The sequence below is a fragment of the Nannospalax galili genome, unplaced genomic scaffold, assembly GCF_000622305.1.
Source record: "Nannospalax galili isolate Female #2095 unplaced genomic scaffold, S.galili_v1.0 scaffold52, whole genome shotgun sequence".
In the NCBI taxonomy this organism is placed as follows: Eukaryota; Metazoa; Chordata; class Mammalia; order Rodentia; family Spalacidae; genus Nannospalax; species Nannospalax galili.
In genome coordinates this window covers 389,207-415,339 of record NW_008334003.1, presented here as the reverse complement: position 1 = coordinate 415,339, position 26,133 = coordinate 389,207, and the positions used below count along the sequence as shown (strand labels likewise).

Sequence of the window (26,133 nt, the reverse complement as noted above, 5' to 3'; positions counted from 1 at the left end):
TTCCTCTCCCACTAGAGCCTCCATACTCTGCCATTGCTGCCACTGTCCACTGTGCTGTCAGCAACCCCATCCATTCCCCCCTATCTGCCCTTCTGGTAAATCTAGTCAGCCAGAGGTCCCTGATCCAGGAGGATCAGCTGTTCCTCATCTACGGCAATCTATTGTCAATATTCCTTTGGATAGAATTGGGGTCTGTTTTTCATTTTTCCAGTAGTATCTTGGAACTGTCTGGAATATATAAAATATTTTTTAAATAAAAGATGAGGGAAGTGATAGAGGAAGAGCTGTGGAGTGTGGGTCCCTGCACAGGATTCCTATATTAAACCTCACTTACTCATGACTCAGGGACCTTTGCAGAAGAGGGGGTTGAAAGAATGTAAGAGCCAGGGGAGGACTTGTATGACCATATGAAAATAGTCTTACTGGCTCCTGGGACTTTGCTCAAATGAAACTATAGCATGCACAAGACCCATGCAAACTCAGGTAGATAAGAACCTAGTATAGAACTGAGAAAATGGGCATCAGGCCCCAATCTTAGTCGAAGAACTATTGGCAGCTGATTACTACTGGGTGAGGGAGAGTTGATCTTCTTTAGACAGAGACTCTAGATAGGCTGTATGACATGGAAGTTCCTCCCACCCTATGAGGAAAAGCCACAGTCCCACCTCCTTCCCATGCTCTGCAGAAGGAGTCAAGCCTACTACCTCTTCCATCCAATTGGTTGAACTTAGTTGCATGAAGTGGAGGGGTTATGGATATATAAGCCAAGAAAACCATGAGGCTGGTCTTTCACCATTTTGTGTGGCTTCTGGGAAGCCACAGGATTTATTTGGGTGTGGACTTTCCAGCACAGCCATGAATGGGTAGTTGCCATTTTTGGAACAGAGCTCAGAGACCGTGGATGAAATGGCACACACCTCAAACATGGGAAAGAAATGTCTGTGTGAATCTGTGTCTTTGTAAGTCTCCCCCTTTCCCAGATGTCATATAAACTATGCGAAACTGAAATAAAATGTATTACATTGAAAAAAAAGTATATACAGTGGGACGCTCACATTTGATTTAGTTATAAATGATTTAATAAAGTACATAAAGTCACTTTTTTTCCAAGTGGGTAGCTTGTCATCATTATCATTGTCAACAACACACATGACTTTATTCCAAATTAGCTAAATCAAAATTCATGGTCATGGACCTAGAGATTCACATCTTCCTAAAATCTTGATGATTTTAATGTGCAGCCAAAGCAGAAAACCACTAGTGACCACACTGGTCATCTGACAGAGAAAAAATTTAAATGAACCGAGGTTAGGAGAAATAATATATAATTTTATAAATTAGGGAAATTGTTGTTATGGATGGAATATTTGCATTGTCCCTAAACTCCCAATGTGACTCTATTTAGAGCTAGGGCCCATACAAACAGTGATAAAAGTTAAATGAAGTGGTAAGAGTGTGCTATAATCCAATAGGAACAGCATCCTACAAAAAGAGGAAGGAAGAAACAGCATCCTCCTCCACCCTCACCCCCATTATGTAAGTACAAGAGTAAGACGATTACCAGCTGCCACTGGGAACAGAGCTCTCTCATCAGAAACGGAACCAGCTGACATGTGGTTTTGACTTTCCAAGGTATCAGAGCTGTGAGAAAAAATTTTTTTTTCTATTGTTTAAGCCACTGAGTTATGGCACTTTGTTATGGCAGCCTGATCAGACCATTCAGCTGATGTTCTTGGAAACAATTTGTCCAAACTAGAAGGAAGCATTATTATTAAACTGTATTGGATTTTGTATGTGATCATGGAAAATTTACATTTCTACTCACCAAACAAATGAGTTTCTTTTGAATCATAACTAAGTTCTAGTTGAAATTTATAAGAGCTAAATAAATGGCTAAGAGGATGTTAGCGGAGTAATAAAGAATTTTAACTATACTCAGGTACAGCCAGCATTTAATGTTAGCTGAATTTCCAGATATTTTAGTGAATTCAAATGACCTGTGCTGAATACAATAGAAATATGTCCAGAATAGAACAGCTGGGTCCAACAGTTAAATATAATTTCATAAGTACAGTACAACCAAGTGAGGAGTAAGAAAGCCCACAGGCAGTCGCTGGTGGAGTTTGGAAGGTGAGAGGACCCTTCAAATTTTTCCTCAGTTGAGGAAAGGAGTTTCTTTTGTCCAAAGGCCTTTCTGAGACTGGAAATTATCTATGAATCTTTATCAGCCAGCGTGGCATCTGGGGTGATGAATGCCATGGTCATGAAAAAGGAATTTGGTATACCTCAGCATTCACTGCAGTAGGTGCAGTTTATCACTCAGAAAACAGGAGCCTTTGTCTTGGCAATGGTGAATGCTGTGTGGCCTTCATGGCTACACAGTAAGTACCAAAGGATGAAGTGTGGTGTGACATGCCATTTGGGAACTGAAAACCTAGTACCAAATTGTGCTCTGTCTGTTTATTACAGTCAGGGCCAGCTACATAATTCTGAGGCCTAGTACAACAGGAAATGCAGAGCCCCTTGTTCAAATAGCAGGAAAAAGATGCCTTTGAAAATCCTGTGGCATAAAGCTTATATTCTTATAGGCAGTCTACTTTTTAAGGTGTTTTTATTTACTGCTTAATGTTCTAAATAAGAGTTTACTGTAAAATTGTACTGTATTTAGGACTTGTGCTAAATGAGATTTAATTGATCTTGCCAGAAAACAAAAACAAAAGTGGTGGGTAATTGTGTGAGCAGACAGGTATGTGAACTTAAATCATGTAGGGATCTTTTTTACCAACTTTCTCTATATATTCTATAATAATATCTTATATGCCTTAAATATACTCGGTAAACTGCTTTTGAACAATAATCTGTCTAAAGTACATATTTAAAATGGAGACATAAGAGCACTTGGCTTGTACATGTTTGTGTATTTCATTCTTGCTAGAACAATGAAGTGGATACTAACTCAACTATTGTATTTAATTTCTTGGTACAGGCACCCGTTATGACAGCATTCTCTCCAACTTACTAATAAATAAGGACTTAAAAGAAAAGCAACTCTGGATTTCCATATCTTTTCCTTTCCTTTATTGTCATAATCTTTAGCATAAATGTTTGGCTCGTGTGCAGAGAAATAACAGGAGTGTGATATGACAGCGTTCCGTAGTTCTCTGTTTCTTAGAACACCATTGCTTTATTTTTGCATTCAAAATTCTAGTTTGAACCAAAGAGCTTACTTAGTCATAGCTGCAACAAGCTTCCTTTGTACTTCCTTTGAGTCTTTCTTACTAATTTCTTTTAATGTCCCACACCAGAATTTTGTGCTCAGGGGGTAGCAAGGACCTGCAGACAGACATATTGTGTACACCCTATCTCCTTATGTATATGATCATTACCCTGTTAGACTTCATTTAGGAAACACAAACACAAAGATAAAATGTTTAAGAATTTCTGTGCAGTGTGATGGATGGAGCATGCCTTTAATATCAGCACCTAGGAGTGAGAAGACCCAGAGACTGGAGAGGTGGCTCAGTGATTAAGAGCACAGGCTGCTCTTGCAGAAGACCCTGGCTCAGTGCCCAGCTACCACATGGCAGCTAACAACTGTCCATAACTCCAGTTCCAGGAGATCTGATGCCCTCTTCTGGCTTCCACAGGCACTGCACACACATGATAGCCTTACATACATTCAGGCAAAACATTTGTGGGAGCCTGTAGAGAGACCCTGCAAAGATAACGCTGAGAGGAAGTGGGAGAGACGAGGCCTGACAAAGTCAAAAGGGGGAGATGTGAGAGACTGTGAGCGACCATGCAAAGATGACACTGAGAGGAAGTGGGAGGGATGCAGCCTGACTTGTTTTGAAACTCTTCAGACTGGCTGACAGATACTTCCGCACTGCTGAGGAGTGCATAATCAGCACGTGATCATCCTTAAGCTCCATGAACTGCTGCCTTCCTGCTCCATTGACCTTTAAACTGATTGGACACCCTCAGGGGGAGGGGGATTTCCAGATGCCTTTATAAGCTCTGTGACACCTGCAATAAAAGAACTCCTGCTTGACAAGATTCCCTGTTGCGTCTGATTGTCCTCTGCAGCACCCAGGGCTGGCGGAAAGGGCAGACAGCGCACTCACCTTTCCCTGACCTTACCAAGGTAGGTTTCCCCCCACCAGTCTGCAGGACAGAGCAGAGCTCCTCAGGAGACCCCTGGCAACATTCATAAACATAAGATAAAAATAATAAATAAGTCTTAAAAAGGAAAATAAAGAAAAATGAGTGAGAAGTCAAGATGGTTGTGAGTTCTGGGCTAGCCTGAGCTATATGAAGACTCTTAGTCTAGCCAGGGCTACATAGTATAAATAAATAAATAAATAAATAAATAAATAAATAAATAAATAAGCAAGCATTGAAGTGATAGCTAGTGTTAGAGTAATTGCCTAGCATGTGCAATACTCTGAGTTCTATTGTAGCAACACACACACACACACACACATTTAAAGAATATGATGGCAAAGAAAATAAATCCAGGAGGTAAAATCATAATAGACTTGAGATAACATTTATTTCATTTTTATTTGTCAGATACTGTCTTGGTTATTTTCTATTGCTGTGATAAAACAAAAAAACACTGATCAAAATCAACCCAGGGAGGAAAGGGTTCATTTTGTCTTACAGCACAGTTCATTATCAAGAGAGCCAAAACTGGAACACAGGGCAGGAACCTGGAGCATAGACCATGGAGGAAGGCTGCTTACTGGCTTGCTCCTCTAGCCTGTGCTCAGCTGCTTTCTTATATAACACAGGACTTCCTGCCCAGGGCTGACACCACCCACAGTGGGCTGGGCCCTCTCAGATCACTCAACAATCAAGAAAATGCCACAGGCATGGCCACAGGGCAAGCCAATGGAGGAAATTCCTCAATTGAAGTTCCTTCTACCAAGGTGTGTCAAGTTGACAACTGAAGCTATCCAGCACAGGTATCACACTCTGTCTTCTTGTACATTGCCTAATGGAATCCTTGAAACTGTCCTGTGATATGGGGAAACGCTGGTAATGCCAATTTTAAATGAAGATACCAGGGGTTAAAATGAACAGATAACGTAGCAGGTATTAGGTAATAATGCCTGAATTTAACTTCAGGTTTTTCAGATCCAAAATGGGTCCATTAAGTTCAATCAATTATCATCCTGAATATTTTAAAGGAAATAACTAAACATTTTTTCACCTTGAAAAGTTTTGGGTTTAGATTATAAGCTGAAGTGTTAAAAATTCCAAACCACCACTTAAATTCTATTCTTCAATGTATCTTATTTTGTCTCACGTTACCTACAAAAACAATTCTTGTGTTCTTTTTAGAGAAATAAACTCTTCTCTAAATATGTAAATTTCCCTAGCACAAGTTACTGCTGCCTGAGAATACGTCTCTGGGTACAGTGGCATTTGTCACCAGTAAGGCTGCATCCTGAAACTCATTTGGGGAATATTTAAGTGACTCAACCCTAACTTTTGGCTATCAAATTTAGGAAGATAAAAATATAATATCTTCTGAGTCATACAGTCATATATCCACAGCTACCTGTGTGGTTGTAATACATTTGGATGTATAATTATACTGGGACAGACATTCTAGTGACATATTAATAAATGTGGCTTATGGCCATTCACAGAACAGTATGGAGCCTCAGCCAGGAACAGATCCCTAAGGTCCAGAGTCTTTCTGTCAGGACTTTGCCCATGAAGAGACCAAAGTACCTCCAAAGGCATTCTATGTGTTGTAATCACCAATTAACTGTTGGTTTATAGGAGTCCAAGCAGGAATGTCTTAGGGAAGCAGGCCATCTGTGAGACAAAAAGGAACAGGAAGGACTGGATTCTCTGGAAACTGCTGCTCTGCTTTGCTGTCACGATGTGGCAATGTGCAATTTAATGAAGTCAAATCTTACCTGTTTTCTAGGGAGACTGGAAATCAAACATTTATAAGAAAAGCAGTATAAAAATGATAAACATTTTTCAAATCTTCATAGATAACTTTCAGGCCCTGGTCACCTCTCTGACCCTCTTCCTGCTGCCCTCCACTCCATTCCTCTCTCTGTCACTGCCACACTGGGTTCTGTTCCTTGGATGCGCAATGTACTCTCCGAGTTCAAAGTGCTTTGAACCATCATTCCTTTATCTCAAAGAGCCTTTCCCTAACTAACCACAGAGCTCACCCCTTTGCCTCTTGGGCCTTTTCTTAGATGTATCCTTGGTGAGACATCTCAGGCCATCCTATTTGAAACTGCCCCCTCTCCTCATGCTCCACATCTTTCTTTCGTAATTGATTTTGCTCAAAAGCACTTATTACCATCTGACATACACAAATTTTTTCTATCTCTTCCCACAACAGAATGTAAACTTATCAGAGACAAAGATTTTAGTTTATTTGTTCATGGTGGTGTTCTGATGACTAGAGCAGAGTCAGGCTCAAAGTATCAGTTAGATACTGTTTTTACTAAGTAATAAATGAATGGATAAATCTGTAAGCCATCTTTGTTCTGTGACTTGAGTTTCCAATCTGTGACTTATTTACTCTGAAATTTTTGTGGCACACTGAAAGGAAGGAGTGATGATAAAGTTCCAGCAGTGAACATTCAAACTTTTTCTAAGAAAGTAAAATAATCAAATGACATCACTCTTGTGGCTACATTCATGTTTCAGTACTTGTTTGCCAGTGGACAGCACTGTTTTAGAAGACTATGGAATTTTAGTGCTGTAACCCAGCTAGAAAATGGATATTTTTTTCTTTGAAAGTGACATCTACTTCTGTTTCTGGACCTAACATGCTGCTTCTTGATTCTGTGAACAAACCCTCCCATCACCATATTCAGAGCTGCCCAACTTCATGTCTTCCTTACCTTAAGGGACTGCTATCCCTCGAAATCCTGAGCCAAAATAAAATCTTTTTCCCTTTGGTTGTTTCTGTCAGAAAGTCTGTGAGAGCAACAAGGAAAGTAACTAAGACAATCACCCACTTCTGTCAGTACAGCGTCCCAGCCAGGAAACAATGAAGCATACCAACCATGTCAGACTTAATGCCATGATGTTTTTATTGATTCCAATTTGATGAAATATTTATCTAATAATGACAAGGCCATCAAGGTTAAGCTATTGAGAACAGATGCCCTTGCCCACTATATTCTGCTTCAGAACTAAAATTAGGCATTTTTCTTTTGCTGGTTAGGATATGTATATCCCAAAGGAAATAAGTACTAAGCCTGATCTTTGGGAAGCAATAAGTTAATTCATGCTGATATTTTCTCTGAAAGTCTAACCTTTTCTCTTTATTCTGGTTCACATAATTCATTATTTTGGATGCAATTGCTAATAATGTTCCTTCCTCCCTCCCTCCTTCCCGCCTTCCTTCCTTCCTTCCTTCCTTCCTTCCTTCCTTCCTTCCTCCCTCCCTCCCTCCCTCCCCCTTTCGTTCTTTCTTACTTTCTTTCTTTCTTTCTTTCTTTCTTTCCTTCCTTCTTTCTTTCTTTCCTTCTTTCTTTCTTTCTTTCTTTCTTTCTTTCCTTCCTTCTTTCTTTCTTTCCTTCTTTCTTTCTTTCTTTCTTTCTTTCTTATATATACCAGATGCTTTGAATTTACCATTTAGAAGGGGATGACCTTGAACTTCTGATCTCCTGTCTCTACCTCCTAAGTATTGGGATTACAGGTGTGCACCACCATACCTGATTACATGTAGTGCTGAAAACTGAACCAAGATCAGTATCAATAGTGGGGTGGGGGCAGATGAATAGCTGTTGTTCTTATATCTATCAGTGATGCCTTGAAGTTTGAAATATTTTCAGTGAGAACAAAGAAACAAAATACACTTCATGTCTGAATAGAATAGTTTATAGTTCATTACTACAAGAAATATTCAATGAAAATATTAACAATTTGGAAAGGATGAGTTCCTAGTTGGAAATAGATCCTTAGAAATTTATGGAAGGTGAATTGTTTAAAACAGAAACCACTTTACCCCTTTTAATCAGAAAGGAATCTAATTCAGTGAATGATAAAACACTGAAAAACATGAAAAGTAGAGAAACCTCCTCTTCAGGGAAGTCAGGAGCTTCAGGAATTGTGGAAACCACTGGTTATCTCAGCTACTATAGCAGCAAGGTGAGTGATTTGCAGGAGATCCTCAAGAAGTTGCTGGTAGTACTTCAGCTCTTCAATATGCTGCAGATCCTGTGCCAGCCTGCTACCATCAGGGTAGTAATGGTGCCTTCCCTTCCAGCTTCCACATCTCACACAGTAGGGGAGGGATAACTAACCCCAGAGACCTTTTGAAAAAGTCATATGGAAACCTACTAATGTAGAAACTTGCTTTTAGGAACATATTTTAATGTTTATTAGAGTTTAAATGGAGTTACCCTATAATGGGGGCAAGTAAATTAAAAAATTCCAATGCCAGGAATGTATTCCTTCCTTTGGATTTGTTAACCAAGGAGATTCCAAAGACCCTCAAACAACATTAGCTTTGCCATTGCTCTTGTTGCCTGCCAGAACTTGATGGTAGTACCCTATTGGTGAAGATACTACATATGTGGGTTGTAGAACAAATATGGAAAAATCAAGCTGGTGCTAACCTCAAAGCTTTATCTCTGCCGGCTAGCTTTCATAGTACTGGAAGATGCTATGCATGCTACTGGAAGAGAAAAGCAACCATCAGCCTTTTACGGTGTGAACACTGTGAACTACAATAACAACTGGCCTGGCAGGATGTGCCCACTGGTGCAACAGTGGTGCAAATGTTATAGTGGCATCAACTACTCTCTGATTGGGTTCAAGGTCTGCTTCACAAGATGGTGTCTATACCTGGCACTCTTATTAGGGCCAAGACTCTTTGGCTAGACAGGCCACAGGCTATAAGGGAGAACCTACCACTGTTATCCTTACGTAGACATAGTATTGAACCAATTCCTAATGATTTATTGTTATATCCATACATTCATGTATCTCTCAACTCTCATCAGAGAAGTTCCTTCCAATAGCAGATGGAGATTAACAAAGAAACCCACAGCTGGTCAATGTGCAGAAAATAAGACTATGAAGTCCTTAGCCCTAAATGGGTCACTTATATGTCATTCTCTCCCCCAAAGGCTCAAGGATCACTAAAGAGCAGAAAGGGAGCAGAAAGATTGTAAAAGCCAGAGGAAACTTTGTCCAGACACAACACAGCAGTTGTACATATGAACCCACAGTGCTTGTGGCACATGCACAAGACCTGTGAAAGGCCAAGCTAGACAAAACTTCAGCATGGGAATGGGAACGTAGGCAAGAAGCTCTATCCCTAGCTGAAAATCTAGTCAAAACTGATAGCTGCTGGGAGGTGGTGAGTCAGTTTTCCTTAAGGGTGCAATGCCAGGTAGGTTGACCAGGCTCCAGGGCACTGGCCCACACCCAGGAGAGTTCGGGGAACACAAACTAGCTCTAATAGGCTCCAAAAAGTAACAAAGGACATGAAATGAGAGGGATAGGGAGGGGGTGTGGGTCTAAAAGGTGATGCGGGAGGGGTTCTGAGGTATGGTGTCTGAATATGATCAAAATACATGTAGAAGTCTCAAAGAATCAATTAAAATATTATTTTAAAACATCAGCCAATTGTCTCAGTGACATGAATCTGATATATTTGACAACAGTATCAATAAATTGATAATGAAAGTCTACTCTCAAAATTAATAAGAAGATTAAAAAATAATAGCAACATATTCTTCTGTATAAAGTTGAAAACAATGATTATGGGAATGCTTTCTCTCTGCTTTCTGCAGATGGAATACAGCCCTTCAGACTAGGCTCGGTGAATTCTAACATGACCTAGGATTCAAATAATCTGTTTTATGAAAAAAAAAGCAGGCATTCTTGGTGCCTTGAGCAAGATTAGCAAATTTCCTTTAGGATATTTTCATTCTCTGAGTAAGTAGAACCCAGATTTTTCTTTTTAATAAAACTAATGTATCTCTTTAAATAATTCTGCTAAAGGATCTTGTTGAATGTATACACTTCCCAATGAACATCCTCACTAAGAATGCAGAACAGTGAGGGAAGACTTTGGAAATAAATGAAAAACTAGTTTGTATACACAAGGCAGTGAGTAATTTTATCAGGTTGACATAAAGCACATTTTAGTAAAATTAATGTTACATTATTAATAAGAAATTTCCTCTCGACTGTTCAAAGCCTTCTTAGTCTATGAATCAGTTTCCAACACTAATAGGCTCTTGCTCCATAGTCACAGTAGTCAGGGGAAAGAAATGCTTGCTCACCTTTGTTGTGTTTGGAATAACCACTCTACATCAAAGAGGTGACTCACTCTGCCACCTTTCCAGCCCTGATCTTGCTTCCTACCTCCCACCACCCCTTGCTGACTGACTGTACTGATGTTTGGCTAAAGGGCCTCCACCAGCAAGTCTATGTTTGCAGAATCTGGCACAATAACCTCCTGAATGATGAGGCTTCCTGAGGTGGGTTGCTTGGCAGGTTGGAACCTGAAACTGACCACTGATTCACCTGACCTCTAGTTCAAGTCATATGATTCAACCTCAGGAAGCTGAGCTTTCACCTGCTCTCCTCAAACAGCTCAGAATGAAATGGAATAATTTTATTGCTGTAGTCTGTTAATAACAAACACAAATAGGTTACGAGTAAACCTGAAAGCTTGTGAGTATCTACTTTCACTGGTTTTGGAGAAATCTATTCCTGTTGGTAATTCCACAAGTCACAGATTTATTTCAGTGAGCTCAGCAGTGCTAACACATTGGGCAGACAGTGGGAGCCAGAAAGTATTCCTCATGAATATGCTTCTTTCTGAATGCAAACCACTATAGTATAAATAACTTTAAAATTTCTTAGAAAGGAAGAATCTGCATTTTCTTTAATAAAAATATATTACCAGAGTCAATACTGAGCTCAGTGTAGACACAGAAAACAAAGGGCTTTGGAATTAGTAAACGTAGGATTGAGATTAGGTACTTGGGGAACTCCTTCCATTTTTATCAAAGTCCGATGCTAAAGGAAACTGGAGTCAGATTTACTGTCCTAGAATCTCTCACCAGCAACATGACTATTCAAGCTCCGCTTCTCTAATCTATTTGCTCATAAAAAAAATAGAGTAATAATGAAATTTTTCTTCTTAAACTTGATATAAAAACAAAGAAAGATACTGTAAGTAATGTTCTAAATACAGAACCTAGGATTTCAAGACATTTTAGTTTTACTCTGAACCTATTTCCTACCTTGGAAAAAAGAAGAAAACCTTGCTGCAAAGAGCTGTTGCAGATTACATGAAGCGATCTGAAGAAGGCATTCCCACTTCATAAGTGTGCTGTTCTAGCATTTTCTGGCTTCCTTTTGGCAATAAGCCCTTACTCTCCCAAAGCCTTTGAACACAGGCTCGCTGCTGTTATCTTTTGGTAAAGTCCTTTACAATTTGCACATAGATTTTTTCATATTAAAGTGTCTATATTTATTTCTCTGAGGCTAAAAAACTGAGAAACAGATGTTAATCTGTTAATCCCTTTAATCCCAGCACTCGGGAGGCAGAGGCAGGCAAATCTCTGTGCTATCGAGGCCAGCCTGGTCTCCATAATGAGTCAAGGCCAGCTGTAGCTACAGGGAGACCCTGTCTCAAAAAGTCCAAATAAACAAATAAATAAACAAACAAAATAAATAAATAAAGACAAAAACCTACAAATGTCATTTTGTAGCAGTTTAAATACGAAGGGGGCCATATGAAGTTTTTACATATAGCAAGAACTTTAAGTTACTATTCATGCCTGGACTTTCCTGTACCATTGAAAACATGCACTGTCACTGCTACAAGACAAGAAAGAAAAACATAGCAAGGAAAACCCAGTCAAGTGTGTTGCAATAGCTTTTACAGACCAATATTCTGAATACTAGTAGTACATGGTTACTTCTTGTAATAATCTTTATGACAACCTGCTTGTATTTAACTGCATAATCCTCAAATATTTTGCATTTAAATGTTCACTTTGCTTGGATATTTAGGGGCACTGAGATCTATCACTGATGGCTCAGTCAGCTGGGATGGTCTCAACATCGATGCCTGTTAATACCAGACCCTTCTGAGAGTGTATTGATTGTAGAATGAACTGCCCATGTTAGAGCAAAATGTCTCTTGCTCCAGCTTTCCTCTCAGGTGGCTAGTGATTCTTTTTTGGCTTTCTCAGATGATAATAATACATCTGACAATTTGGAGAAGGGCTGATGGGAATGAGTTTATATATTACCCAATTATCTCATGATTACTCATAGTTAATTGGAAAATTTCCCACCATTTCTTCTTGATCCTAGCTACCTAAGAAATTTGAATTGCCATCTGCTCTCAAAGCCTATTTAGAAAGAACATTGAACACTGGGTTTCATTCAACAAATAGTGAATGTGAACCATTAGTAGGAGGATGGTATGAAATAGAAGAAAGTCTTGGCTTCAGTAGAAGATCAATTCAGTTTCAATGTCAACTCTATCAGTACAACAACCTCAGAGGACCCCTGATTTACTTAAAAGGAAAGTAGTCTCTCATTACAATATTGCGAGGGACAAGAGCTCTGAACCTATAACCCCCCTAGTAGCAATAAATGGCAGCTGTTGTTTTGTTTTGTTAACACTTTGAACTTTCCTAACAAAATAAAATCCAGAGAAATTGATGTTTTTCCTATAGGCATCCTTACCTGGGAATAAGGTTGTTGTACAGAAAAAAATGAGCCAGTGCTTTGTGAAACAACAAACGCAGAGTTTCTACGGTGATTTGCAGAAAAGATATTTATAATCCAAAAAATTCTAAAGTTTATACTAAATAAAGTGATTTAAAAATTTGAAAAAAAATTTTTGAATAGAGACATGAAGAAGATTACTGGTGAATTAGCTTAATGCACACACAGCAAAGATTCATTTTTCATATTACATTTTATTTTTTGGTTAGGTCTATTTTTGATATGGATAAATTTTGGTTATGCATTTTTATGCATATGTGTGGCCATCTGTGTGTGTTTATGTGTTCATGGATATATGTATGACATTAAAGATTTTTATTTAAGGAAGGATTAAAATACAGAAGGGAAAAGGAATGAAAATGTAACTTTATTCTTAATATTTTACTAAAATTTTCAGGGAAATAGCCAGGTGTGGTGGTGCATGCCTTTAATCCCAGCACTGAGGAGGCGGATCTCTGTGAGTTCAAGGCCAGCCTGGTCTACACAGTGAGTTCCAGGCCAGCTGGGGCTACAGGGAGACCCTGTCTCAAAAAGACCAAAAACAAAATATTCAGGGAAAGTGACTATAACAAAAAATGGATCTAAAATAACTTACTATCACCAGTTGGATATAGTTGCACATTTTACCCATTTCTACAAAGCTTAGAAAATTGCTCATGTTAACACTTATTAATTCAATCTGTGTTTTTTAACTCTGAGTAATGGATAACTTTTTAAAAGTTGAATTTTATTTACTAATCTGGAAAACTTCATGTTTGTTTATAGGGCATTTATTCTCAGTAAGCTGTCCTAATTAAAAGTCCCACACTGGGATTGGCTGTGTCAACATAGGTGTGGCATGAACGAGGTTAACAGATATCCGGATAGTCTGAGTAGTGAAGACAGCCAGTGTCAGTACGCAGCTCAGTCCTTCCAAGGTTTGTGGTAAGTTTCATTTGCCAGCCTTGTCGGGATAATTACACCAGATTTCCAGATCATTTGGCTGTGTAGACATAGTGATTTTTAGCTCATACTCAGCAGGCTAAAAGCAAGCCTGACTTGCATAATTAGTGTTCTGCCATTAAAACATCCGTCTGTGAGCTAGCTTAGGAGGATGCTTTGCTTGAACTTGCCTTTGGAGTTTCTTATGTAGATTAATGCTTGCCAACAATGACCACGGCATTTCACGGGCCTGTGTTTGAAACACATATCCTTCTTAACGTCCCTTTCAGTCCTCCTCCTTCCTTTTGATTTCTTTTAATTGATTTTCATAAGTCATATAGTGCTGGACCCTGATGGAACCATAGCAATAATTATAATTCTAGTATTCCTCAACTTCATTAATTTCTGTAACGTATATCTAGTTATATGATTCTTCATAAATTCTCTTTGAAAAAACCCCAAATTAACTCACTTTAGATGCCTTCTAAAAAGTATATTTATGGTTATAGATTCAGTGAACTGATTATTTTTTCATGATAATAAAGTTTGCAATAGATCAAATGTACATATATACCTCCTCAAATCATGTCATTTAACTTCAGAAAATATGTTCTATCTAGTCTTTAAATAAGAGAACCAAGGCCTAGCAAAGTGTACTGATGTTTTCTAGAGACTCATAACAAGCTGGGAACAGTTAATAGTTGAAACCATTCTTTTGGACTCTTAAATCCAACCAAACCTTTTGTGTTAACTACACTGATTTAGATTCGACACTTATTTGGTAAGGCTATCAGAAATAATCACCTAGTAAAATATAGAAAAACCATCATCAGCAAAGAAATAAAAATAGACCATCTTTCCACTTTGTGTCCTTTAATTCTCCTTAGACTCCAATGGACCACAGATAATTCAAGACAGTGGCCCTCAACCAAAATATTCATACAAGAGCTCACAAAGACGTCTCATGGGCAAGAATTCTCATGAATTCTTCTCTAAAGAAGGATCGTGACTAAGGCATTCCTATTCAGAACATCATTTTTCTTTCACGCGTTTCATCTCCCTGCATTTTATGGGATGCCTTTCCTCAGCATGAGCACAGCCCAGTGACATTGAATATGGGGATAAACAACAGAGTACAGGTATTGCTTTTGATGCAGAAAACTGAAAAAGTTTCATGTCTAAGTAGCAGTTCTTTGTCTTCCACAAAGACGAAGGGCACTGAGAAAATTCTCAACTGACAAATGTTCAAAAAATAAGTTTTACATGGTAGATCAAGATGTAATTTTGAGCACAAAAGTCATGTTACAACCATAATAAAATACATCTATTCCCATCTACATAAAGGATTTCTTTTAGCATTTACTTAAAATGGCAAAGAAGAATACAAGAATGGAAGTAATACTTGGCACCCATGCCACCAGGGGCCTCAGCTCCTCTCCCACTGCCGCAGTGTGGGAGGGTGAAACCCAGGCCCCGACAAGCACCTTTGTGCATGTGGTTAAAAAAAAATAGAAGTAACACTAAACCTTAACTCATTCTAGCAGTAAGTACACTTGTATCAGACCTATGGTGAAAAAAAACCCAGTCCTATCCAGCACCTGGAGATACAGCATTGTTTTACATTTATTATATTTTTTGATATTTCATGCTTATATTTAACATAATTCAATAATATAATGTTTACTAAACTGTTGACTACTAAAAGTTATACTATCTCTCCCCTATGATAAATACTATTTAGTATTTAGAAACTATTAGAACAATTTAAAACTAAATTTGTTTATCTTTTTGGTGCAGAGAAGTATAATAGGTCATTAACTGATGACAGTCAAGAGTAAAATAATACATGAATAAAATTTCACCAAATTAGGATAAAATCTGGTGAGAAAGGAAAATGAAAAATGAGTTAAGAAGTAAAAGCAAGCTGGGCATGGTGGTGCACTCCTTTAATCCCAGTACTTGGGAGGCAGAGGCAGGTGGATCTTTGTGAGTTTGAGGCCAGCCTGGTCTACATAGTGAGTTCCAGGACAGCTGGGGCTACAAGGAGACCCTATCTCAAAAAGACCAAAAACAAAAACAAACAAAAAAAACCCCAAAACAAAACAACAACAACAACAAAAAAGAAGTAAAAGCAAGATCTAAAATTCTAATTCTATAGATCTCATTCATGAATTTCTATTTTTAGGATTGTTGATAGAGAATCAAATCTCTCTGGTATCTAAATTTCACAGGAGGCATTTAAAATTATAGAATAATTTTACTTAAAAAGATTAATGTTAAAATAAGCTGTATTTTACAAGAACAATAAGTACATGGGCAATACACTTGTTAAGTAGTTAGATTTAGTCATCCCACAATGGTTTATGTACTTCAAGCCATCATGTTATGCATGAGAAAATGTCAGCAAATTTAAAATGATTTTTAAAATAACTTGGAAAACAATTCATAGTTTTTTACATCCTGAAAAATGTTAGATGTCACCTTAAAAGTCTTCAAGAGGTCACAGAAATTTTGAAATTCCTTTAGGATGTACAAAACAGAAAATTTGAAGACCATTATATTGGGGACTAAAATGTATTTTCCAGATGCAGAATTCTCCACTGAGAATGTTTGACCTTGTATTGCTTTTCCAGGGAAAATAAAGTAACTGTCTGATGAGCACACATTGATGTTTACAAGGGTGTTGTGGTCCCTGGTTATGACACAGGTGAGCCTGGATGCCCTGCCGTCTTTCTGCCTCTAGACTAACATGTACAATAAAACAGAATTATCTCAGGAAACATCCACTAGCAGTAAAGCGATCTTCCCCAGCTTCCCATAGCACTATGGAATGTAACTTCTGTATCTACCAGTTAAATAAAATATTTTCCAATTTCTTATAAACATTAGAAAAAGTCAAGGCAAACAAACTAGAAACAATTTGAATAAAAAAGCAATATGCATTCCAAAGGTTTATGTATATGCAAAATAATTATTAAAATTTTGAAGTTTAGTTTGGTATTGAAGTTCAGGCTGAGGCCGTTCTTGAACATGGATGATAAACAGCCCTGCACTGCTAATCTAGGTATCAGTTTATACTGAAGAAATGCAAATTAGTTATAATCTGTTCCAACGACAGTGTTTCATAGCACTGACAGCTTATAATTGGAGAAAATACATGAAGTTTTCTGTAATGTTCTTTTCTAATTTTTATACTTTTTGGCAAGAAATTTTTAAAAAGCAGAAGGCAACTCTAAACCATTCATTTAAAATTATTAAACTATAAATTCATTTAAAATTATTAAACTATAAAAAGTTGTATATGTGTAGAATTTCCTAAAAATGATTTTGTTGAATCAAAAGTGAATGTTTTGTTTAAGACTATAAAAGCATCACAACTCTATTGTAGAGATAGGTTTTGGGTTCCACCTTAGTGCATTATGAAATAGAAATTCTGTTCTATTAAGTCTTGATTATTTTAAAAAGTAGTTAATTTTTCTTATCCCTCAGTATTTATTTTCACTTTTTGAAAACAAAAACCAAAAAATAATTAAATCTAACACAACTTGAACATTTGCAAACAAAATTCTTCTAGAGAACTGACAATCTGGAAATAAATTCAGTATCAACACCTCCTCATAATGCCTCCTTGTCCTCTATCCAACCTGCTTCATGTAGCTCCTGTTTCAAATGTATCAAAGCCATGGAAACCACAATCCTCAGTAGACAAATAACAGGGAAATTACTTCCATTTAAGAAAATCCACTTCTGTGCTGTACTTGTAAGAGATTTATTTTAAACATTTTATTGCTTGGAAAATCAGAAATCTGAGAAATTCTTCCAAGCAATTAGGGAAATATATTTTATACAAACATGAATTGCTTTTGAAAACTGAAATACATCTTCAAATATAATTGGTTAAAATAAACAAGGAAGCCAGACCAGCAGGATGACTTAGCACTTTTACACAAGTCTGATGACCTGTGTTCTAACTCCCCTCCCCACCGCCACTGAAGGAGAGAATTGACACCCTCTCCCACAACCAAGTTTCCCTCTGACCTCAAAGCTGTCCTTTGATACCGTGTATAGTGTATACACATTTGCACTCACAGTGATAATAAAATATCCATGCAATCCCATGGTTTTATTTATGTTACTTACCTAAATGACTGAAAAGCAGCAAAACTGAATTCCGCATTTTAGTGGTGTCACAAAGATGTAATATTCCAATATTAGTTCCTACTCATTGTGGAAAAAAGATTATGGGATTTGTTCATCAACAACAAAAAATAGGACAACTTGATAGAAAGGATGGACAACTAGGAGGACATTTTAGATCTGGGTGGGTATTGTGTGGTAGTCAAGTTATTTATTTAAGAGAAAGTAGAAGATGAGTTATACTTTGCCTTTGTGATAAAAATCATGCAGCAATTTATGCTTCATCCAATGTTTAGTTTAGAATATTTATCTATGGTATTTACTCTGACTGTTCCAAGCTGATTAAGGTTTAGTCATAAGTGACTAAGCCAGTAGGCATGAAAAAAAGAGTAAATTGTAACGATTACTCACTTATGCTTATTCAGGGATTTACACTTATTTTCATCCTGTGTAACTAATTTTGCCTTACTTTTTCTATAAAAGATAAATTAACTTGAGATATAATAAGGAAATAGAAAATGAACAGAATATTTTTATAACTTCTTAGTTGTTATTAAGTACTCTGCTAAGTTTTCAAGCATATTGAGACCTGTATTTCCCAAATAAATCAGGGGGAATTAACTTCTCTACACACACTTGCAAGAACCCAAGTCAAATCACAGCTGTGCATTAACATTTTATTCTAAGATAGGAAAATCCTCTTTCAGGTTAGTAATAAAGAAATTTAAGAAACTTGTAACTGCCCCCCTTCCTCCATATCCAAGCAGAACAAAAGCTCTCAGCTTCCCTGGGCAGTATGTGCAATGATTGTCTTACCTAATGCAAGTTTAGGCAAGTCTAGTCTTCAACCCATGGTTTGGCAGGCTGTGAGGTAGGAGAATCTAACAAATTAAGTGCTTATACTTTGCAGTGGAATGCAGTCTTTGAGTGCGAATGAGAATTAGCTGAATCATTCGGAAGTTTTAAAGATATAAATGAAGCCTTTACCTATATCCTGTTGAAATCCCATCAATGACAAGTCATGATATTTAACCTACTTCTAGCAAGTTTCAAACAAACTTTTAGTAAAATAACCAAACAAATGGTAATTGTTCTGGTTCTTTTTCAAGTATAATGAGCTTCAGTGTCGCTTAGCTCTACCATACAGTTGTAACTGAAAACTCACCCTGAGTTATTCTCTGGGGACACATGAAGTCTATGAAAATCCTTTTCTACAGCCATGATTGAGGGAATAGTGTTATGAGTTTTCTGTCAGATCTATTGATTGTTCAAACCATAAACAGATATGGATTCAAAAATAGTGGAAACAGAAAAAAAATGCCCTCTTTCGCAGAAATAATAATTCATTGTAAGGCTTTTCTTAGTCTGAGCGTTTTATAATTTAACTTAGAAAGACAAGATTCACATAGTAATATATTAAGAAGAAAATAAAAATCCTTGATAAAAGGTTTTCATCGTTCCCTTCCTTTTGCTCTCCCTTCCCACTCTTGATTTCTTGTTTTCTTCAAATATAAATACTACATTCCCCTTTTCCATGATCATATTTGCGAAGAAGACATACCACAACTGTCATATTACCTTCTCATATATTAGAGATACAAATGACAGTAAGTATCTTTATGATACTGAGTAAACGTCCATATAGGGATTTATTGAAGGATGGCTGCTTGCAAATCTGGTTACTTTTACATTGAACGTTGTAGAAATTCCTGAACTGTTGTTGATCTCAGTTGCCATCACTGGAGATGGATGGTCTACCAAGTTTATTCTGTTTGCCTTTATTCTATATTTACATCCAGCAATTATATGTGAAATATTTTGACAAGTTTAATGTTTTCAATCATAGCACTGCACTAAAATCACCACAGAAAAAGAAGGAAATAATTTCTTTATGATTAAACTTCATTAATCAGTAAAGATAAATAAAGGATTTCAGAGCTGGTTAGTAAGCATCTTACCTAATGATATCAATAACTTGCATGCTTTTTATTATACTGTTTAACTTTTTTTTTTTTTGCAGCTGGACATCACAGTGGCCACTTTGGGCTGCAAATAAATGATAAACACTTCACACATACTCCTTTATTTATTGATTTTTTTTTGTTTTTTTTGAGACAGGGTCTCCCTGTACCTCCAGCTGGCCTGGAACTCACTATGTAGACCAGGTTGGACTTGAACTCACAGAGGTCTGCCTGCCTCTGCCTCCCAAGTTCTGGGACTAAAGGCATGTGCCACCACACCCAGCCCTATACTGTTTAATTTTTATTTTACTTCTTAAGAACTTCTATTTTCAAAGCGTAGATAGAATGAGTACCCAATGTTCATGCTACCTATTTGGATAATTCATGTTTTATGTTCTAACTCTGAAGGAATATCATCCTATATCATTGACTTTAGACATTTATTTCTGTTATATTTTCAGAAAATAGTGTTAAATTGGAAAGAAAATGTGTTGCAAGGGAAGGCACATTGAGTGTTCCATCTCCCTGTCTCTCAATGGCCATCGTGTCTGTATCTATGTAAAATCAGGGAGCTGGTGACTAAAAGGGCATAAGAAACCATCTAGTAGATTCCTTCCTTTGTAGATGGGAAGACTGAAGCTCAAAAGACCAGGAGGATTTTGTACAAGGGCATGAGTTTGGGAGTGAAAGAGACCTAAGTATGAATTCTGTTTTGTAACAGTGTAAACTTGGACAATCCTTAAACTCTGAGCTTAGTTGCTCTCCTTTGTGAAATGGACACAATACTACTAGAAATGCCCAGGGTACTTAATTAAAATTATTTGAATGCCTTGTACAAGACACTTGGCTCTTTGTTCTATTGCCTTTTCAAGGTAGCAGATTAAATTAGAGCGAGAAATGGCATTTAGGCATTGAGCAGAATAGAGTTTGTGCTTTCTATCACAGTTTGGTAGTGAGCCTCTAAGGGAACCTCAACCTTTGGAACTGAAATTCCTCTCCCTGTCCCATTCATGACCTTTGTCAACAAACGAGACACCTTTATCCAAGGTCACAGCCTCTTCAATCTGTCCAAGTGGATGCAGGGTATGTATACGTCATTTCCAAGTTCTCAGGGGCTCAAGGTGAGACAATAATCCTGAACTAAACATGGACCTGATTAGATCACCTGTGACAGTTTACTATTAAGACTTTTCTTTTCAACAGGGAGTTGGCTAACTAGCCTCATTGTTATTTTTCTCTTGAACACTTCAAAAGTCTATTAATTCACTAGTCTTACAGTTCCTTTATTGGTTTCTCATTCCACATGACCACATTTCATCAGGGACACACAGTATAGTCATTGCCCAGCCTGGGGAAAGCCACAATGTAGAAATTTTTCATTTTAGGAAACAGAAGTCTTGGACTGGGCAAGTTTGTTGGATTCGCCAGGGCTTTCACTACTGTCAGCAATGCGGCTGCTCAGTCTTTTCCCAGACCTGAGCATCTATCTCTTGAGTCTCTCCACAAGAACTGACAGTCCTAGAGATGCCTCAATTCCAACACTGCTTAGAAACCTCAGTTTTACAATTCCCTTTGATATTGATTCTGTCTACCTCGTATCTCTTTGGATCCATGTTTTCCCACTTCCTGCCTTGCCCTTCCAGTTTCTGACGACGACGACGAGACTCTCCCTTGCATTCCCGTGTTCACAAATTCAACGTTCCGAGCTTGCTTTCTCTGTTATTTACATCCTCGAGTTCTACTTCTGCCTTTTTCACCTTGTCAACGAATGTTTTTAGTTCCCTCTTGGCCTATGATACTTTTCCTTAAATTTACTATTTTTTAAAAAAACTAATTTAACATTTTTATATCTGTTGTTCCAAAGCGTGGCCTGCATTTCCCAGTATCAGCTCACTGTCCATGAATGCACACCACTCAGATACAGAAGTTTATGAAATGGCTTTATTTCAGGGCAATACTCACCCATGTTCCCAATTTCCAGAGGCCTATTCTGAGTTCTTATTCCTTCAATCCATCTGTGGTATTTATTGCTACACTTTTTACCTACCTCTTAAAACTGTCACCTGTCGGCCTGAGTGATAAGACCCCAGCCTCCTTTAACCCCACTGGCTGTTCCTGGTAACTTCTCTCTCTACTTCTTACTCGATTTTGCTTAATGTCATAAGCGTTTGTGTCTCCACCCTCAAACCTGTTGCTTTTCCAGGTTGTAAACTTTGCAAACAGACCTGAATTTTTGGTTTTACTTGATTTCTAGCTGGTAAGTCTACCACAGCAGAGAGACAATCAAATTTACGATAAATATTTATTATATTGCTTGAAAAGGTGTAATTCAAGACTTCTTTTTAAGCTGGAGAGTCTAAATTAGTACAAAAACTTCATTTATTCAGTGAAATAATTTGGACATAGTAATTACTAATTAGGACAGATTCTAACTTGTACTGTAGACTGAAATAAGAAAAAGCAGGGCTGGAGAGATGGCTCAGCAGTTAAGAGCACTGACTGCTCTTGTAAAGAACCCAGGTTCGGTTCCCAGCATCCACATGACTGCTAACAATCATTTGTAACTCCAGTTTTAGGGGCTTTGACACCCTTTTCTGACCTCTATGGGCACTTCACTTACATACATGCAAGCAATACACATAAAATAAATAAATAATAAATAAAACAAAATTTTAAAAAAGGGAACTTTATTGTTAATATGTGGCAAAGTTATCAAAATCTTTTTGTCTGTTATTTTATTCTGTTTTTTAAGAGACTTATTTTATTTTTAATTATGCATATATGTATATGTCTGTGCCTATGAATGTGGGTGCTCACAGCAGCCAGAAGAAGCATTGGATTCCCTGGAGCTGGAGTTGAAGGTCGTTGTGAGATGCCCTATGTGGGTGCTGGGAATCAAACTCAGGTCCTCTGGAGGTGCACTAAGTGGTCTTAACACTGAACCATCTCTCCAGCACCGATTTTCATTCTTATATTTTCCAAAATAACAGCAATTCCTTAAATTTTCTCCTTCTTTCTTCTCTCTCTCTCTCTCTCTCTCTCCTCTCTCTCTCTTTCCTCTCTCTTCCCATTTCTTTCCTACATAATGGAGAGATGATCAGTATTACAGGAACATAAATGATAGATAGGCTGTAGTTAGCATATATGTTTACCTAAATTGCTTGGGAAAGACAGGAGATCAAAGTGCTGGATGGTTAAAGATGAAACTTATTCCAAGTCCTGCTTTAAATGACAATAAGGAGCATCTCCTTACTCTCCACACTTGTATCATAGTATCAGTGAGTCTTTTCTAAGGCTTTCATTTTTAAAAAATATTTATTTTAATTTAATAACCACATGATTAGAAGAAGCATTTCCTTACAGCTTTAATATAGTCAGTAACAATTTCAAGAGCAAGGACACATCTCTTTCAAAAGTGGCTGTAAATTTTTAGGTTCACAGTTGAATGAATACAGTTATACAATATTATACTCAGTATAAACCCTGTAAGACATAAAATTGAATGAGTTTTTAACCTTTAAGGAAGATTTCCATTTCATTTTAAATTATGCTGTTTCCTAAATTTTTAATGCCACTAACACTTAGATGTTTGCACATGTCTTTAATGTCTATGTATCTGATTATTACTAGTCACAGTTGGTTACACTCAGATTCTTAGCTCCTAAGTATGGATATAAAGTCATCAGGTAGATTTCAATAGTAATGTTTATCACCTCTACTAATTAACATGAAGTAAACTTTTATGCTTCCTCCTCAAATATGTCTTTTCTTTTTAACTTGTTGATTGTTTTTTGTGTGTATCTCATACAGAATATCCCACAGAGTCCTATTCATCTATATACCCACTTCCCAAATGGCACCCTCTCATAGCCTCCCCCACTGGAACCCAAATAGTCTGTCATCCCTGTTACTGTCCACTGTGTTGTCGGTGCCCCCAGCCATCCCCCAGTTTATTTATTTATTTTTTAATATTTTATTTATTATTTTATGTGTATTTGTGTATTGCCTGTATGTAAGTGCACCCGTGTCGTGCAATGCCCGTGGAGGTCAGAAGAGGATGTTGGATCCCCTGGGACTGGAGTTACAGACAATTGTTAGCTGCCATGTGGGTGCTGGGATTTGAACCCAAGTCTTCTGCAAGAACAACCAGTGTTCTTAACCATGGAGCCATCTCCCCAGCCCCATCAGTTTATTGTTTTTATTTTATGTGTATGAGTGTATTTCCTGCATTTAGGTATGTGAACCCATGTTGTACAATATCTGTGGAGGTCAGAAGAGGGCATCAGATCCCCTGGAACAGGAGTTATGAATAGTCATCTGCCACGTTGGTGCTGGGAACTGAGCCTGAGTTCTCTGTAATAGCAGCCAGTGTGCTTAACCGCTGAGATATCCCTCTAGCCCCCAGAATATAGAATTCTTTTTTTAAAATATTAAAAAAATTTTTTTAGAGGAAGCATTTCATTACAGCTTTAACATACTCAATAACGGTCATTGCTTTTCACAGGAAGCTATCAGTTCCATTTCCTGCCCTGAAAGGGCCAAGGTTGACTGTTATCTTTGCTAGGACTGTTAAGCCGCCCCTGGCTACCTGGGCCACCATTTGTATCCAGTAACCTGCCCCTCTTATTACTTAACGTGCTTCCTGCTCTCCCAAGGACTTATCTGTCATATGGTCGGTTGCTCTTGGATCCTTGGCACCTGTGTATGGATATAAAGTCATCAGGTAGATTTCAATGTTAATGTTTTTTGCCTCTACTAATTAACATGACGTAAATTTTTATGCTTCCTCCTCAAATATAATTAATTTTTTGAAATTTTTCTTCTATGTGCATATCACACAGAACATCCCAAACCATCTTATTCAACTATACACCCACTTCCCAGATGACACCCTCTCATAGCCTCCCTCCCCCAACGAGAGCCCTTATACTCTGTTATCCCTGAGACTGTCTGCTGTGTTGTCGGCACCCCCAGCCATTGCCCACTACTTGTCCATCTGGTGAATCTAGTTGGCCTATTTAGAGGTCTTTGTTTTAGGAAGGTCAGCTGTTCCTCATCTAGAAGCAATCAGTTGTCAATATTCCTTTAGATAAGATTGGGTTCTCCTGCTCATTTTCCCAGTTCTAGGCTGGGTTATTATCTGGGAATCCCTTTGGCCACCCTGGCCAAGAACTAAAAAAAAAAAAATCTCCTATCTGGCATTGTTGCTTGTTATGTAGCCTTTAGCTGTACATATGGACTCTTAAAAAACTTATATTGGCTCCTTTAATCTTTGGTTATACTTTCCTTTTGGGTGTTTAAGGCCATACAATTGGCCCAGTTAAACCAATTTATTACTACTCTTAAGGTCATTTGAGGATCTGTTCCTCAGGGGTCACACGAGGCTTGGGAGGAGCCCCTGGCTCCTTTCTTTTACCAGTTCCACCTATGTGAAGATAAGTCAAAGGTCCTACTCGACCATGGTTGGCTTCGCTTGGAAGCATGGAAGAAATGATTCCTCTGTGTGTTGTCAGCACCCCAGCCATTCCCCACTACTTGCCCTTCTGGTGAATCTAGTCAGCCCATCTAGAGGTCTTTGTTTTAGGAGGTTCAGCTGTTCCTCATAGGACATTTTGAGAGATGCTCATAGTCCCCTGGAACTAGTTGACCTAGGAGGGCAAGGAGAAAAAACTGTCCTTTTTGTCCCTCTGACCAAATTAGTATAGGACTCAAAGTATGTCTGTTAAAAATCCAAGAAGGTTAGTTCCACCAGGGTGGTACTTTTAATTACTGTGTGTCATATAGGTAAATCTTGGGCAAAGACCAATTGTTCTCAGATAAACCTTGCCCTAGACATATATTTCCTGATCTGGTATGTATCTGGAGTAATATGGTTCCCTCTGGTTTTTGAAACTAGCCAGGCATTATTTATCTCTCTCATTGTCTAACCCCTCCATCATGATTTCCCCAATCAAGGTGCCCACATTTTTCCCTTCTCCCTTAGTAATACCCTTCTCCTGTGGTCCTACCTCTCTTGAGCTCTTTCTTTCCCTTTATCCCCTAGGTTCCTTGTATACCCTTCCCTCCCCCCTCCCTTAAACTAACCCAATTTTTATCCATATCTCCCTTATTAAGGCCTGTTTCCTACTTTTCTTCTTTTTCAGGGTCTTTCTTTTCCTTTACCTCCCTGTTTCCTTTCCATTATCCTGGTTCCTGTATTTATGTCTGGATCCATACACACTTATCAAGATTTGGTTCTAGGATCCATATATGAGGGAGAACATATATCAATTTTTTTCTGAGTCTGTTACCTCACTTAGTATAACAGTTTCTAGTTCCATCCATTTACCTGCAAATTTCATTATTTCATCTTTCTTTA

General features: G+C 37.8%; 1 long non-coding RNA gene and 1 pseudogene across 1 annotated transcript in view; one reads left to right on the top strand and one right to left on the bottom strand.

Moving 5' to 3' along the window:
* LOC115069580 overlaps positions 1-17,932 on the bottom strand; it is a 97,349-nt gene extending 79,417 nt beyond the window's left edge. Inside the window, exon 1 of the long non-coding RNA XR_003848833.1 lies at positions 17,818-17,932. This is a non-coding gene — a long non-coding RNA (uncharacterized LOC115069580). The remainder of the gene's footprint in view (positions 1-17,817) is intronic.
* Positions 15,045-15,159, top strand: LOC115069584 (annotated as a pseudogene).
* Positions 17,933-26,133: the final 8,201 nt, after the last annotated feature.